The 15043-nt window shown below is 39.3% G+C and overlaps 1 long non-coding RNA gene across 1 annotated transcript; it reads right to left on the bottom strand.

The window, feature by feature from the left end:
* Window positions 1-13095: 13095 nt before the first annotated feature.
* LOC121787655 lies at window positions 13096-14058 on the bottom strand. Its single transcript, XR_006047516.1, has 2 exons — window positions 13592-14058; window positions 13096-13365 (listed from the first exon to the last, which is right to left on the bottom strand). It is a non-coding gene; the product is annotated as an uncharacterized LOC121787655 (long non-coding RNA).
* Window positions 14059-15043: the final 985 nt, after the last annotated feature.

The following is a 15043-nucleotide window of genomic DNA, read 5'->3' as shown; positions in this document are numbered from 1 at the left end:
AGAGCTATGGTTATGAAAACAAAGTAAGTTTTACAATTGGATAGAGGAGCTATGGAATATATATGTGTGTGTGTGTGTGTTTTGCGAGAAGATGAAAATCTATGGTGATAGAAAGATGTATGATATGCAATGGGGTGACTTATCTTTTATGAAAAAAATTGATCAATGGAAATACTGTGTTTATGAATTATTCGAAAATTTTTGAGTTTCGAGAAAAATAGTTTTAACTTTTTCGTTTGGAAAATTGAGCTATGGAAGTATGATGATATTTATGTTATGAGGTGCAAAGTATGATGCGTTATTCTATGGAGTGTTTTATACGATGGATGGAAGTTGATGCGAAAGTATATTTTAGTTTTGAATCAAAACTTTTACTTTAAAAGTGAGATTTGGAAATTTTAGGAAAGTGTGAAAGAGTTTGAAGAAAGCTTTTGTGTCAAAATTTTATGAATGCAAATGTGAAGTGCGAAAGTGTTTAGCTATGAGATGTGAAAATGTTGTGTGTTTATCTTGTGGTATAAATGACGTTAACTGTGGTAGATGTTGAGATGTGAGATGATGAAGTATGTTGCGAACATAGAGTGCTTATGTTGTAGACTAGATTGTGTATGCGCGAACCGTAGTTTTAAGTTGAAATAATCTATCACTTTCCCGAGTGACAAAAACGAACGAGAATCTGAAAGTGTGGGACGAATCCCTGATTTGTCAAAAATACGAGGCAAGGAGATCGAGAGTGCGAATGGAGGCCGGTGAACCATGAAACTTTTTTTTATTCTTGGAATGGCGCGAAACATTGGAGCAAGTTTGATATGTGAACTATTTTACTATTTCCTACGTTTTCCCTGAACGACAAGAACAAAAAGAATACGAGGAAGATTTCAAGAAGATGAGGATAGAGAAGACGAAATGAAGCTTCAAACACGAAAAGGTGCGAGACAAGAAGAGCTGATGCTAAGTGATGTAGCTATACAATGACAAGAGATCATACTCGCGATGCAAATTAATATAACATTATCTCGCATAATTTTGCTAAAAGTGGCGACACGATGGAGACGACCTTTATAGCAGACAAAGAAGCACGAGGATTAAAATGATTTACGAGAAACGCGCTTACAGCATGCCAAGAATATTATTAAAATACAACTAGCAACTACAATGTTAATTAAACGACATGAGGAAGCTGCTTGGAAGACAAGATGATGGAGAAATTCTATATTCGAAGGACGTAAGCAAATTTCGGGACGAAATTTTTGTTAAGATGAGTAGATTGTAACACCCGACTTTTTTGTTTATTCTCGAAAGGACATCGTTACGCATCTGAAAATTTTTTGCCTTTATTTATTTGTCGAAAGAAGTATTTCACTTTTAGAACCCAATTGTTATGAGTCCAAAATACATTTTTATTTCTTCCTTTTGAGCCCAATTTTGGAAAAGCCCAACATAAGACCATACCCGATATGCTTCTTCCCAAATCTTTTGTTCAAATCTGTTTCCTTAGAAATAGGAAGCAATCAAAAAAACAATTTCAACCATGTATATATATTCACCCCACACGTCACCCAGTAAAAAAAAGAGAGAGAAGAAACCTAGAGAGTTAGAAAGGAGAGAAGTGGGCGGCGCCGATTGCCGCTGAGGTAGTAGGGCGAAGACGATGACGAAAGCCGAGCTGAGCGACGGTGACGGCGGTGCTGGAGTTTCACGACGGCGTAGCAGCGGACAGCAGATACAGAGGCGGCGGTGAGTGGCGATTGACGAGCAGGCCCGGTGCTGAGTCACCGTGACCAAGCCGAGAAAGAGGAGGTTGATGGGGTTCAATTCAGATTCTCTATTTTTGCGGCGGACTGAGAGCAGAGCGGCGAGCGGACTGCGCAACCCACGAACCGAACAGCAGCGGCGGTGGGAGAATCGAGCGACGTCGGCGGCGAAAAGGCTGACCGACGGGCAGCAGCCGACGACAACCGATCTGGACCGCGACGGCAGAGCTCCTCCACTCTGACAGCGATGATGACCGATCTGGACCACAACGGCAGTGTTCCTCCACTCCGGAGCGACGGAGGAACAACGACGGATGCCACTACACGAGCAGCAGACAGCAGCAATGGCACGAAGGAGGGACAGCAGCAGCGCGAGGAAGGCATTGACGGAGACTCGCCGCAATTCAGATCCGAACGGCGGTGCTTGATGCAGCAGCTCGCGTCGGCGAAGAATGGTGGCAGCGGCGGTGCCGAGTTTTGCCGGAGAGAAGAATTTTGAGAGAGATGAGAGACGGAGGGAGAGATCGAGAAGAAGAAGGGGACTTCAAATTGAGTTCACAGTCCACGTAAGTTGAGAAAAAGTGAAAAAGCTTTAGTCCTTGTTTTATCTAATTTTTTGGGCCATATTAATAAAATGGAATATTGGGCCTTATTGATTTAATTCTTTGGGCCTAATGCATTACTTAAAATATTTGGGCCTACTTTTTTGATAAGGAGTTAGAGTAATGGAAGATTGGGCCGGAGTACTTTAAATCTATGGGTGACTTCAAGCACGCTTTTCGAGGATGGAATGAAACACAAGTTAAAGCTTTAAACGAACGAGGTGGGCTTTCGAACTAAAGTATTATGTGGGCTTTCGAACTAAAGTATTACTGTGGGCTTTCGAACTAAAGTTTTACTGTGGGCTTTCTTTTTAAATAAGGGTTATGCCTTAAGTATATTTTTATGTGAAAATGATATGAATATTTATCATGCCGTGTTTTGTTTTATTCTATGGAACCTATCTGATGTGGCTTTTGCCATCAATGGATAATCGAATTCGGGTCTGTCTAGGGAGTGAGTCCCTATTCAGGCTAGTGTACACCTATGGAGATCGTGAGCCGTCTTTTGGGTCGGCCGGTCTAATGACTTGGAATGTGGCCACATTTCTTGTCATCAATGGATCAGATATGATAGACATCTATGGGAAAATGACTGCAGTCACGAATTTTACGATGGAAATGATTTTAGTGTCTTGGCAAATTTCTAAAGTTAAAACCCCAAGGTCACTCAATGGTGGCATGATAAATACTTTTTATAAAATTTTTTCGGCATGAGTCCACTGAGTGCATCAAGTACTCAGCCCTGTTTTTTTTTTAAAATTGCAGGTTGAGCGTGACGGGTGCGGTGGGTGTTGAGCAAGACCGTTGATGAAATTTAAGTGTGTAGAATGTGTCATGTCTTCATACGTGGCATATTCATTCTCTCAAATGCTTCCGCTAAGTAGTTGTTTTTCTTTTGAGTTCTTGTATCGTTGAGATAGTATTCATTCTTGAGTTGTTGATGTTGAGATACTCTGATTTTATTCGAGTCATTCTCATTTGTTTCTAGCTTTGGTCTAGTTGTGTTGTTTTCCCCTTTCTTTCCCGCTTCTTTAATCCTCCCCTAGTCGCGATCAACCGTGTTTTCTATCCTTAGAAAATGCGGGCGTGACATGGACGTTAAGACTGCGTTTCTAAATGGCGGTCTTGAGGAGACCATCTACATGGAACAACCCAAAGGTTATGCCATAAAGGGCAAGGAACACATGGTTTGGAAGCTTAAGAAGGCCATTTATGGCCTTAAGCAAGCATCTAGATCATGGAACCAGTGTTTCGATCAAACTGTTTGCAAGTTTGGATTCGAAAAATGCCCAAGTGAAAGTTGTGTGTACAAGAAGGTTGAAAAGGAGAATGTAGTGTTCTTAGTTTTATATGTAGATGACATTCTTCTAATTGGAAACAATAAAAAGATGTTGTCATCAGTACGAACATGGTTGTCAAACCAGTTTGAGATGAAGGATATGGGAGACGCGGAACACATCCTCGGGATCAAGGTTCTTAGGAATCGAGAAAAGAAGATGTTGTGCTTATCTCAAGAACCTTACATCGAAACAGTACTTAGCCACTTTAACATGCAGGACGCCAAGAAAGGTTTCTTACCTTTTAGACATGGCATCCATCTATCTCAAGAGATGTGCCCAAAACGCCGTCTGAGATACAAGCAATGTGAAGGATTCCATATGCTTCGGCAGTTGGAAGTCTCATGTATGTTATGCTTTGTACAAGGCCTGATATTTGCTTTGCTGTTGGCATGGTGGCAAGATATCAGTCGAATACGGGCCAAGGACATTAGACTGCCGTAAAGAACATACTCAAGTACCTTAAACGGACTAAGGACTATGCTCTAGTTTACAATGCAGTCGAGCTCTGTCCTTTGGGATATTCTGACTCAGACTTTCAAGCTGATCAGGACTCGAGAAAATCTACTTCAGGATATGTGTTCACCTTAGGAGGTGGAGCCGTAATTTGGAAGAGTGTGAAGCAGAAATGCATCGCGGACTCGACCATGGAAGCCGAGTATGTGGCCGCTTCGGAGGCTGCAAAAGAGGCAGTATGGTTCAAGAACTTCCTTATGGATTTAGGTGTGGTTGCGAATCTGCCCAAGAGCATCAGGTTTATTGTGACAATTCTGGTGCTGTGGCAAATTCGAAGGAACCAAGAGCTCATAAAGCGAGCAAACACATAGAGCGGAAGTATCATATCATAAGGGATATAGTGCAGAGAGGAGACATACAAGTGGTCAAGATTGCGTCAGAGAACAACCTGGTAGATCCTTTTACAAAGGCATTGGCGGTAAAACCGTTCGAGGGCCACGTTAAAGGGATGAGAGTTCGACTCATGCAAGACCTCAACTCGCTTTCAGTATAAGTGAGAGAAATTTGACGTGTGCACACTATTTTGTATACTCGAAAGCTGTTTTGAGTATAAGTGGGAGATTGTTAGGGTTTGTATACTAGAAATCACTTTTCGAGTGATTGAATACTGTAAAACTTTAATAATTATTTTCCAATGAATGCAACAGATTATTTTTGTCATAATATTGTTATGTTTTACATTTAATTGATGTTTGTTGCATATTTAAATGTATAAGAGAACATAACATAAGTCTAAGTCTTTGTTCTAGTAGACGGTTGTGGGTTGCGCTCAATTTAAGGTACGCGGTCAGTTCTGAACAAAGAAAAATAAGAATTTCACAACCCAGATAGACCTAGACTACCTATCGTGAAAGGTTGCAATGTCAGTCCGATTATTTCTAAGCTTTATTGGAATATGATGACGTTGGTGTGGTATGGCACTGAATGGATCTAACAGCAAGACGAGTCTTTATGCTAACTACTGAAAGACGAGGTCTTGATAATTAATTTCTTAATCAATGTACATTAGCATTAAGCATACGATATTGAGTACCTACTACTTTGACTTACCAAAGGTGCGGATTTTTCGTAACCGAACGATCCAGGTATATTGGGTAGTGGTGATCATTGTCTAGCGGTGCTAGGATTGCTATTATGTTGAATCGTGCGTGAGGAGAGTCTCGTTTGATAACATTCACGTGAGGAGCTCGAAACGAGGTTTTATTATCCGGAACCTAGCTAGTTGGAGTTTAATTACTCTATGAATAATAAATAAGAGTTTCTTGCTAAGTCCTCTCTTGGAGAATAAAATATGTTAATTAATTAAGTCCATAGCAGACATTAATTAATTAATGGATGTTTCTATCTTAAGCGCGAGAAATAAATTAAACAAATAAAAGGAAACTCGGAATACTTGTAATTTCGGATTTGGAAAGGAAGTGCAATATTACTTCTATAGTGGCTACTTGTAATATTCCAATATAAGCTTACATTAAATTGTGGGTTCAATTTAATTAGTAAAAAGCTAATTGGGTGAGGCCATGTCCAAATTCTTCCCTAGATCCCTGACTGGGCCCAATATGTGACTTTATAAATAGGAGAATAAAGGAGACAGAAAATATAATTATTATTGCTCAGAATTTTCGTCCCCCTCAGAGAAAGAGAGAGAATTCGAAAATTGCTCCCTCCGTGTGCTGAGTTCTGTCTTCATTATTCGAGTCCTAGTATTCTGGTGAGATTTGCCCACACAAATATCAGTATACAGTCCGGGACACCAGTCAGAAGATCAGAGGTCGAGTACTGAAGATCTTTACGTGGAGACAGAGCAAGCCATCATCGATTCTTGATTGAATCAACGAGGTAAATTGGCTAATTCTGTAGTGAGCATGTTTTAGGGATTTTATATGCTAAAGCATATTTTAATTCAAGTTATGAGCATGATACATGTGATAATTAAGCGAAAAGAATTTGTCTGAATAATCTGCTAAATAGATCAAATTTATGTGATCGGATCTCATGCACGCTTCCGCTGCCAACCCCTTCACGGTCAACCTCCCGTTCTTTTGAAACCCAATCCAACTTCCATATACTTTTTTATATATATAAACACGTGAGAAAAAGGGGTCAGAGAGATGAGTTAGGATACCGATAGAAAGTCAAAATATAAGGGTAGCCGGGTTGAGCAAGTTAGTCAATCAGGTTGATCAAGTCAGAGAAATCAAGTCGGAAAAAAAAATATCGGAAAAAAGAGTCGAGAAAAGTTTGAGAAAAAGAGGGCAGGGAAAAGAAAATTGTAGCCTGACCCTGTAGTCAAAAGTTAGAGAATAAAGCCAAAATTAAAGGCTAGAAGTCGCCACTGACCAAGTAAGATATCCAGTGGCAAAATATAAAGTTCAAATCTTTGGTCGCTTGACTCATGTGTTTTTCTTTTTTATAGTTTATTTTTTAAAATTCGAACCCCTAGGACCCTACCCTGATACACCACTACCCTTAAGCCCCATTACACCAGAAACAAAGACCTTAAGGAACTATCTTGTGCAATCCGTTTCGAGGTATTAAATTTATGGTAATACCGAATGAACAGTCCTAACATCTCTGGTGAGAAATGAGTGACTGAGTGAATCCAACAGTGGTTTCAAAATTGAGCAATCTTGACGAAATAACACCTTGATCAAGTAAAAGCGAAAAGGAAGAAACATAAGCTGCTGGTAAATGGATTGACCTCGACCTCGGGTATGATTATTGAAAATTTATTCTATCTAATGCATCTATGTGAATATGTGTTTTTATTTCGAGTCTTGTTTCTTTTTCGTCTTCTTTTACTTTCTTGAAATGAGTAAACCATGCCTGAAAATTTGTCTTATCCTTTTCTTTTCTTTTTCTTTATACTTGGGGACAAGTATGCTTTAAGTGTGAGCAGTTTGATAAGGCCCATTTGATGCACTGGTTTAGGGGTAAAATGTGTGCTACTTGATCGGTTTTATCGTGCAAAGCAAGTGTTAAATGTGCAGGAATGTCGCTTGACCAAGGCAACAAGGCCAAACTGATCAAGCAAGTACAATAGGCGAAAAAAGGCCAGAATCGGGGGAGTTGATCAAGGGGGGTAATCGAGCAGTCAAGGAGGGGACCACTGGCTTCCAGAAGGACATGTGAGGTAATGAGATGGATGGTGCGCATCATTCTGTTATCAAGGACAACGTTCTAGAAGGGGACACGTGCTGATATATGAGACGCAAGGACGGAGCTGAGTCATGAATCTGTTACTGAAAAGCGTCGTCATTCTAGAAGGAAAGCACTTAGCAATCAATGAGTCGCCCACTCTCAGCATGAGCGAATATTCTCTGCCAGGATCGTTATCCAGTTGGAGGTCGTGCCGAGCCTATAAATAGAGGATGTGTCACGACATTTGGGGGGGATCCTTTACTTTCCGTCTTTAGTTTAGTTTAGTTTAGCTCTCTAGTTCAGTTCCCTAGATAGCTTAGATAAAGTAATGCTTAGTTAGAAAGGGCGATCGAAGGAGCGCTGCAGAATACTTGATATCTATCGGCGTATTCTTAAGTTTCCCACCAAGGATCTCCTCGGTTTACTTGCTTTCGTAGTTCCGAAGTGTTAGCTTAGTTTAAATTTCACGCTGTAACGTTCTGAATTTTAGTTTTAATCAAAGTTGCTTTCGTTTTCATCATCGTATTTACTGTTCTGAGTAGTTAATTTTCATTACAGTCTGAGATTTACTTGACCCAGTAGTTAAAGTTCCCTTGAGCAAGTAGTTAGTTACTTTTCTGTGGACCTGAACTTGCCGCTTTACTGTTAAAGTAGTGCAAAATTGGGAGTTTATAAATTACATTGGTGGCGTGGGAAAGCGAGATAAACTTGATCAAGTGGCAATGACATTTGCTAACTGATCCATCCGGTTCAGTCATCTCTTCCATATAACTTGAATCAAGAAATAAAAAGAAAATCGCATTTTCGCCAGACCGCCAGAACTTGAGACAGTCCTCTGTATTCAAGCAAAATGAGGATCCAAGGAACTTAAAACACAACTTTAAACTCCAAGCTGGTTCTGACTGATAAATAGTATATCTCATTTCCAAGCATGATTCACATTTAAAACGAAATCAATCTCCAATTCGGCTTTTTCTCAGCTAAATATCTTGTCCAACATCGTTTCTCCCTTAAAAATTTCAGCCTCTTACTATGATATTAATCCTTCCAAACCAAATGCTATCCATTCCAAGACTCTCAATCCTTCAAAATTCTCAAACAAATAGTACCTTCTAAGTTAAAGGATTCCAAATTGAAATCCAAAGAAACAAACAAATTGCAACCCCCCAAAATAAAAATCGTAAATCCTAGATGTTGAACTCACTTGGAAAAAAAAAAAAAAAAAACTCACTTGCTAGGAGAAAAATCGGAACATCTACTTTAAACCTCTTTTTATTCAAATATATTAGTAAAACATTCAATCGGACATTATCAGGTCACTCAACACACAGAAACTCTCAAGGAATTTCATAACTCATCGCCCAACAAAAACAAAACCGCTAATGGAAAATAAAGCTTTAAGAGAATAAATGAATCCATTTTCACTTTGTCTTCTATCAACTGAAAACAATCAAATAAAAAATTCACTCACCTTCAATTAAAAAAAATAAACATAATGAAATGCTTGAGATCTAAAAATAGGTGATGGAAAAAAAAAGATCAACGCAAACGATTCTGCGAAATTGAAGAAATGCTAAAAGAAACCCCAAACAACCGCACAGAAATTATCTTTATCAGGCAAAATAACCTTACCAAAATCAACAAAGAGCAGTGTTGAAATGTTAGGAGCTGATCATACTAATCCAAATATAGCCGTTGGAGGTGATGAGCTGGTTATTGGAAGTTATTCACGAGTGTGGTGTGTTGTTTTGAGTATAAATAGAAGAGAATAAGTGATGTAAAAATGATTTGTATGATCCAATTTTCTCAGTCAATAAAAGTTTCCCCTTTTCTCTGTGTTGGTATGGTTTCTGGTATGAAGAAGTTATTTGGAGTTCTTTGATTCAATAGTTTCAACAAGGTATCAGTGAAAACTCATTGATTTCCGCTACTCTCTCTTTCTCTTATTCTTTGAAAATGAATCCTCAAGGTCGTAATCATGGTGGCGACCAGCTTGTTCAAGCCGAGGATAGTTCGAGCCCCTACTATCTCCATCCTAGTGATAATCCAAGTCTGCAGCTGTCTCTCAGCTTTTAATCGGATCTAATTACATCAATTGGAGTAGATCTGTTACCACGGCTTTGATTGCCAAAAACAAGTTGCATTTCGTCAACGGTGTTCTGTTGCGGCCGGCTGATGATGATCTCCTGTTTCCAGCTTGGCTTAGATGTAATAGCATGGTGGTTTCATGGCTTAGAAACTCTATTTCTGCTCAGATCTGTTCCAGCATCATGTATTTGGATGATGCACACGATATATGGTCAGATCTAAAGAATCGCTTCTCTCAAAGTAATTCTGCTAGATCCTATCAACTACGCCAACAGATCACAACTCTTTCTCAGGGAAATTCTGATGTGAATGCCTATTTCACAAATCTCAGGATTGTTTGGGATGAATACAAACATTCTCAGCCAGTTTTGTAGTGCACATGTAACACTTGCAGATGTGGAAGTGTTCACCGTGGGCATACACATCAGGATGAGGAATGCACAATGCAATTCCTCATTGGTTTGAACTCATCTTTTTCTCAAATCAGATCGCATATCCTCTCTATGACTCCTCTACCTCCACTTTCGAAGGTGTTTTCTCTGGTTGTTCAAGAGGAAAGACAACGAAATATTGATGGAAGTCTCAATTCTATTATTCCCCTTCCTTCCAGTGAACAACCGTATTCTGCAAATGCTGCCTCCTCAAATTTTGGCCGAGGAAAACTTCTGTGTTGTCATTGTGGGAGAACTAATCATACTGTGGATAGATGTTTCTCCTTGCATGGGTTTCCTCAAAGTTTTGGTCGAGGAAGAGGAAAACCTGGTTCTAAGAATTTTTCCAATCCTAAAATAATAAGTTATGAGCAGAAGCCATGAAGTAAAGGAAAAGAAGATGATAGCTGAAAGTGGATATTTTTAATTACTGATCAAATTCACAATCAGCTATAGATAACTCTATGGCTATATATATATAACCTATCAAAAGGAATCTAAAAGTAGAGTACTCCAACAAACTATAATTATCGATCAATAGCAATTCAACACGATGCAAGAATAGCAGGACCACATGCCACGTGCTGCATCTCTTTTCTCTTATCCAACTTCATCGGAGGTGGTCCCAGAAGCACATCTTTTCAGCTGGCTTGAGTCTTCTTCTCCTTCTTAACTTGCTTCACATTAGCAAGGTTAACACTTCCCCTCAATTCGAGGGAGGCGAGAGAACAAACTCCTAACTTGTTTCTGAGCCTCGTGAAGAATTGGAGACTAAGTGTCTTGGTTAGTATGCCAGCAACCTGATCAAGTGAAGGAACATGTCTGAGATCTATTTCTTTTGCAGCTACCTTGTCTCGAACAAAGTGGATATCCAGTTCAATATGCTTAGCTCTGGAGTGAAGTACAGGATTGGAGGCTAAGGCAATAGTGCTCAAATTATCCACCCAAACTACAGGATTTCAAGCTCTTCCAGCAAAGATGTAATCCATGTGATCTCAGACACGGCGTGGGCTAAGCTTCTATATTCTGCCTCAGTGCTAGACCTCGACACGACCTTTTGCTTTTTGGCACACCAAGTGATCAAATTATCACCAAAATACATACAATAACCAGTGGTTGATCTCCTATCATCAGTGTCCGATGCCCAATCTGACTAAGAAAAACCAGTGATTTTGAAATTTGAAGCCTTAACATGTAAACCATAGTCAGCAGTGCCACTGAGGTACCTAAGAATTCTCTTAACAGCTCTCCAATGAGTATCTAGAGGGCAAGCCATGTATTGACTTACTTTGTTGGCTGAAAAGCTTAGTTAGGCCATGTGATTGTTGTATATTGCAATGCACCAACAACACTTCTATAAAGCTTTCCATCAATGGTTGGTTCCTCTTCTACCTTGCTAAGTTTGAGATCAGAGACCATAGGTGTAGGACAAGGCTTAGCTTCTGACATTTTTACTTTGTTCAGCAGCTCAACAATATGTGCAGCTTGAGAAAGGTGAAGTCCACCAGAAGTTTTGGAGACCTCAATACCAAGAAAGTGTTTCACTTTCCCTAAATCCTTCAAGGAAAACTTATCATTAAGATGAGCAATTACCTTAGCAATTCCAGAGGATGAGTTGCCCGTGATCAACATATCATCTACATGGATAAGTGGATAGATAGTTTCAATCTTGGATTTTCGGATGAATAGAGAATGATCAGCCTTGGATTGAGTGAAACCAAGATCAAAGAGTGTTGACTGGATAGTGAGATGCCAGGAACGTGAAGTTACAGCAATGCTAAGCAATGCTAAAGCCCATATAAAGCTTTGTTTAGCTTACAAACCATGTCGGGTGCACCTTGCTCAAAGCCAGGAGGCTGCCTCATATATATCTCTTCCTCTAGATCGCCATTAAGGAAGGCATTGTTAACATCAACATGCTTAATGGACCAACCTGAAGTTACAGCAATGCTAAGCATTAAACGGATGGTATTATGCTTAACCACAAGGCTGAATGTCTCAAGAAAATTAAGGCCTGCTTCTTGAGAAAATCCTTGAGCAACTAATCTTGCTTTATGCCTAGTAATAGATCCATCAGCATGTTTATTTAAACAAAAAACCCAAGTTGAACCAATCAAATTCTTGCCAGGAGGAAGATAAGTGAGAGTCCAAGTTTTATTCCATGTTTGGCTCTAGTGACCATGGGATGGCGATTCGAAATAACAGCAGGGGAGTCATGAGCAGGAGAGAGAGAAGAATCTGATGTATCTGGAGGAGACTCTGCAGAAATCGGAGCATGATCAACAGGTAAGTTTGGAGGTGAAGGGGTACGATGATGAAGTGTAGATAAAGGGGTATGGTGATGAAGTGGAGATGATGGGGTAATAAGAGAGGGAGAAGGTGGTGAAGAGATTATGATAGTGGCTGGAGGAGGAGAGAAAAATGGAGTAATTGAAGAACTAGTGTGATGTGAATCAAAGGATGTAGAAGATGGTGATTGAGAAGTGGGTTTATGAGGGAATTTAGTTTCATGGAAAACAATATCCCTAGTAACGATGATTTTTCCAGAGGTTAACATGGCTTTGTAACCTTTGTGAGAAGGGCTATATCCCAGAAATGTAGCAGAATCGAATCTGAAATCCAATTTTGATTTAGTGAGATGTCTGATGTGAAGGTAGCAGAGGCAGCCAAAAGGTTTAAGTGCAAGGTAGTTGGGCTTAATTTTGTATAAGATTTCATATGGAGAGGCAAAGGAAAGAGTTTGGGAAGGAATTCTGTTTATAAGATATGCAGCAGCAACAAAGGAATCATCCCAAAAGGCAGCAGGCAAACCAGATTGTGAAAGAAGAGTGTGTTTCAACAATATGTCTATGCTAGACAATTTTGTTGAGGTGTATATGGACATGAGACTCTATGATAGACACCCTCAGATTGCAAAAAAACTAGTCAGACCTCTATATTCACCCCCCCATCACTTTGAAGTGCTTTCAGCTTGGAGTTAAATTGTGTTTCAGCAAGGCATTTGAAGTGTTTAAAAACATAGAGGACTTCATCTTTTGTTTTGAGCATGTATATCCAGGTGAAGCGGCTATAATGATCAATAAAATTTACATAGTACTTAAATCCATTTCTGGAAGTAACAGGAGCTTGCCCCCATAGGTCTGAATGTATCAACTCAAGAGGAGAATTGTATTGAGATTGAGAATGGGAGTATGGCAGTCGATGGCTTTTAGAGACACTACAAGAGTGACAAACAAAATCTGATTTCATTGATTTTTACAATCTAATAGAATTCTTTTGACAATAGCCAAGGCACAATGTCCAAGCCTTTGGTGCCAAAGTTCTAAACTATCAGATTGAGTACAAGAAGAAAGTAAAGCAGCAGATGAACAAGCATTGGCAGAAACTGGCTTGGCCTTGATTGAAGTAGGAAAAGATGGGGATGTGGGAACCTTGTTGAAGAGAAATTTGTAGAGCCCATTGTCAAGTATGCCCCTGAGTATGATCTCCTTGGAATCTTGATCTCTCACAAGACAAAAGGCAGGATGAAATTTAAAAAAAGACATGATTGTCTTTAGCAAAATGAGACACACTTAGAAGATTTTTGAAGACTTTAGGAACATGTAAAAGATTGTTAAGGAGAAGGGGTCTTAAAGAATGAGAGTTTAAAGTAGAAAAAATAGTAGCATCACCAATGTGTGCAATATCAATGCCAAAATCATCACCAAGATGAAGAGATGTACCTCCATAATATTCTGAGACATTATTCATGTTTGAAAGATGAGGAGGCATAAGGAGCATATTAAGATGGAATCCCATAACTAGAAGATCCCCTGGTCTGAGCAACATTGGCAGAGGGTGTTGGCTGATAAGATTCTTGCTGCTGATAGGATCCCTGCTGATGGAAAGTCCTGTTGTTGGAATTTTGTGGAGGCATGAATGTTTGTTCAAAATGATACCAAAACAGAGTTGGCAAACAAGCCTATTTCCATATCTTCCTCTACCACCAGATCTGCCACCCCTGTAACCATTTCCTCTACCTCTGCCATCATTTCTATTGGGAAATTTTGGTTTCCTCGATGATTCTGCTGTGTTCCCCCTTCTCTATTATAACAAGTTGTTTGAGCCAAGTGCAAAGAGGGCAGATCGCTCCATGTTCAACTTGGCGGGCTTATAAACCTCGAGCCTAGATTCAAAGCTAAGAAGTAAAGAAGTTGAGAAAATCGGGTTTCTAGGCCAATTGGCCTTTAAAGTTACGCAAATGTACCCACTCTGTTATCTATTCCAGTTATAGGAAACACGCCAACCTCATTGGCGTGTTTATAAATAAAAACGCCAGTGACATTGGCGCGTCATTACGCAAAAACGCCAACTGTGTTGGCGTGTTATATGTTGACCGTATTTTGGGTGTATTTTCAACCAATATACTTAAATTTAAACACGCCAACTTTGTTACCGTGTTTAATTGAACACGCCTATGATGATGGCGTTTTTATGTTATAAAACGCCAATTTCGATGGCGTGTTTAACTAAAAAACGCCAATTTCGTTGGCGTGTTTAGAAAAAAACGCCAATTGCGTAGGCGTTTTTCTGTTGAACCTTATCTCCCAGATCTGCCCCAAAATCGCAAAACCCTCGTCACATTCCCTCTCCAAAACGGCGAAAAAACCTCCCAAAACTGAAAAACGCGAAAAATCTTGCCTTGGTCGGATTGAAGGGTGTAGATTTCTATTGTGGCTCATTCTTCCAAATATTAGTCCTCGTAATCGGTTAGTATATCGAATTTTGTACTCATTATTCTTCCAAACATTAGTGTACTAATATTTGTGTTGGATTATTATGATAGTATATATTGTAGTGTAATTTATATAATTATTTGCTGGTTTGTTATAGTATTATAAATTGTATTGTAATTAATAGAAATATTTTGACCAATTGTTATGGTATTATATGTTGTAGTATATCTAATTTTTTACCCATATTTGATAGGTTGTTATGATAGTATATATTGTAGTGTACTGTAAAGAAATATTTTTGACCAATATTTGTGTTTGACATTAATGCAGATAGTATGACGTGGTGTGTCTATTTATATTGGGGTGGAAAGATAATTCCCGGAACAGTTATTTCATATGATCCTCCTTTTGCAAAAGGATTGATTATGTTGGATGAAAGTATTTCCTACGATAAGCTTG

This window comes from Salvia splendens, chromosome 22 (assembly GCF_004379255.2).
Source record: "Salvia splendens isolate huo1 chromosome 22, SspV2, whole genome shotgun sequence".
NCBI lineage: Eukaryota > Viridiplantae > Streptophyta > Magnoliopsida > Lamiales > Lamiaceae > Salvia > Salvia splendens.
The sequence above is the reverse complement of the archived record's forward strand: the minus strand, read 5'-3'. Positions and strand labels throughout refer to the sequence as shown.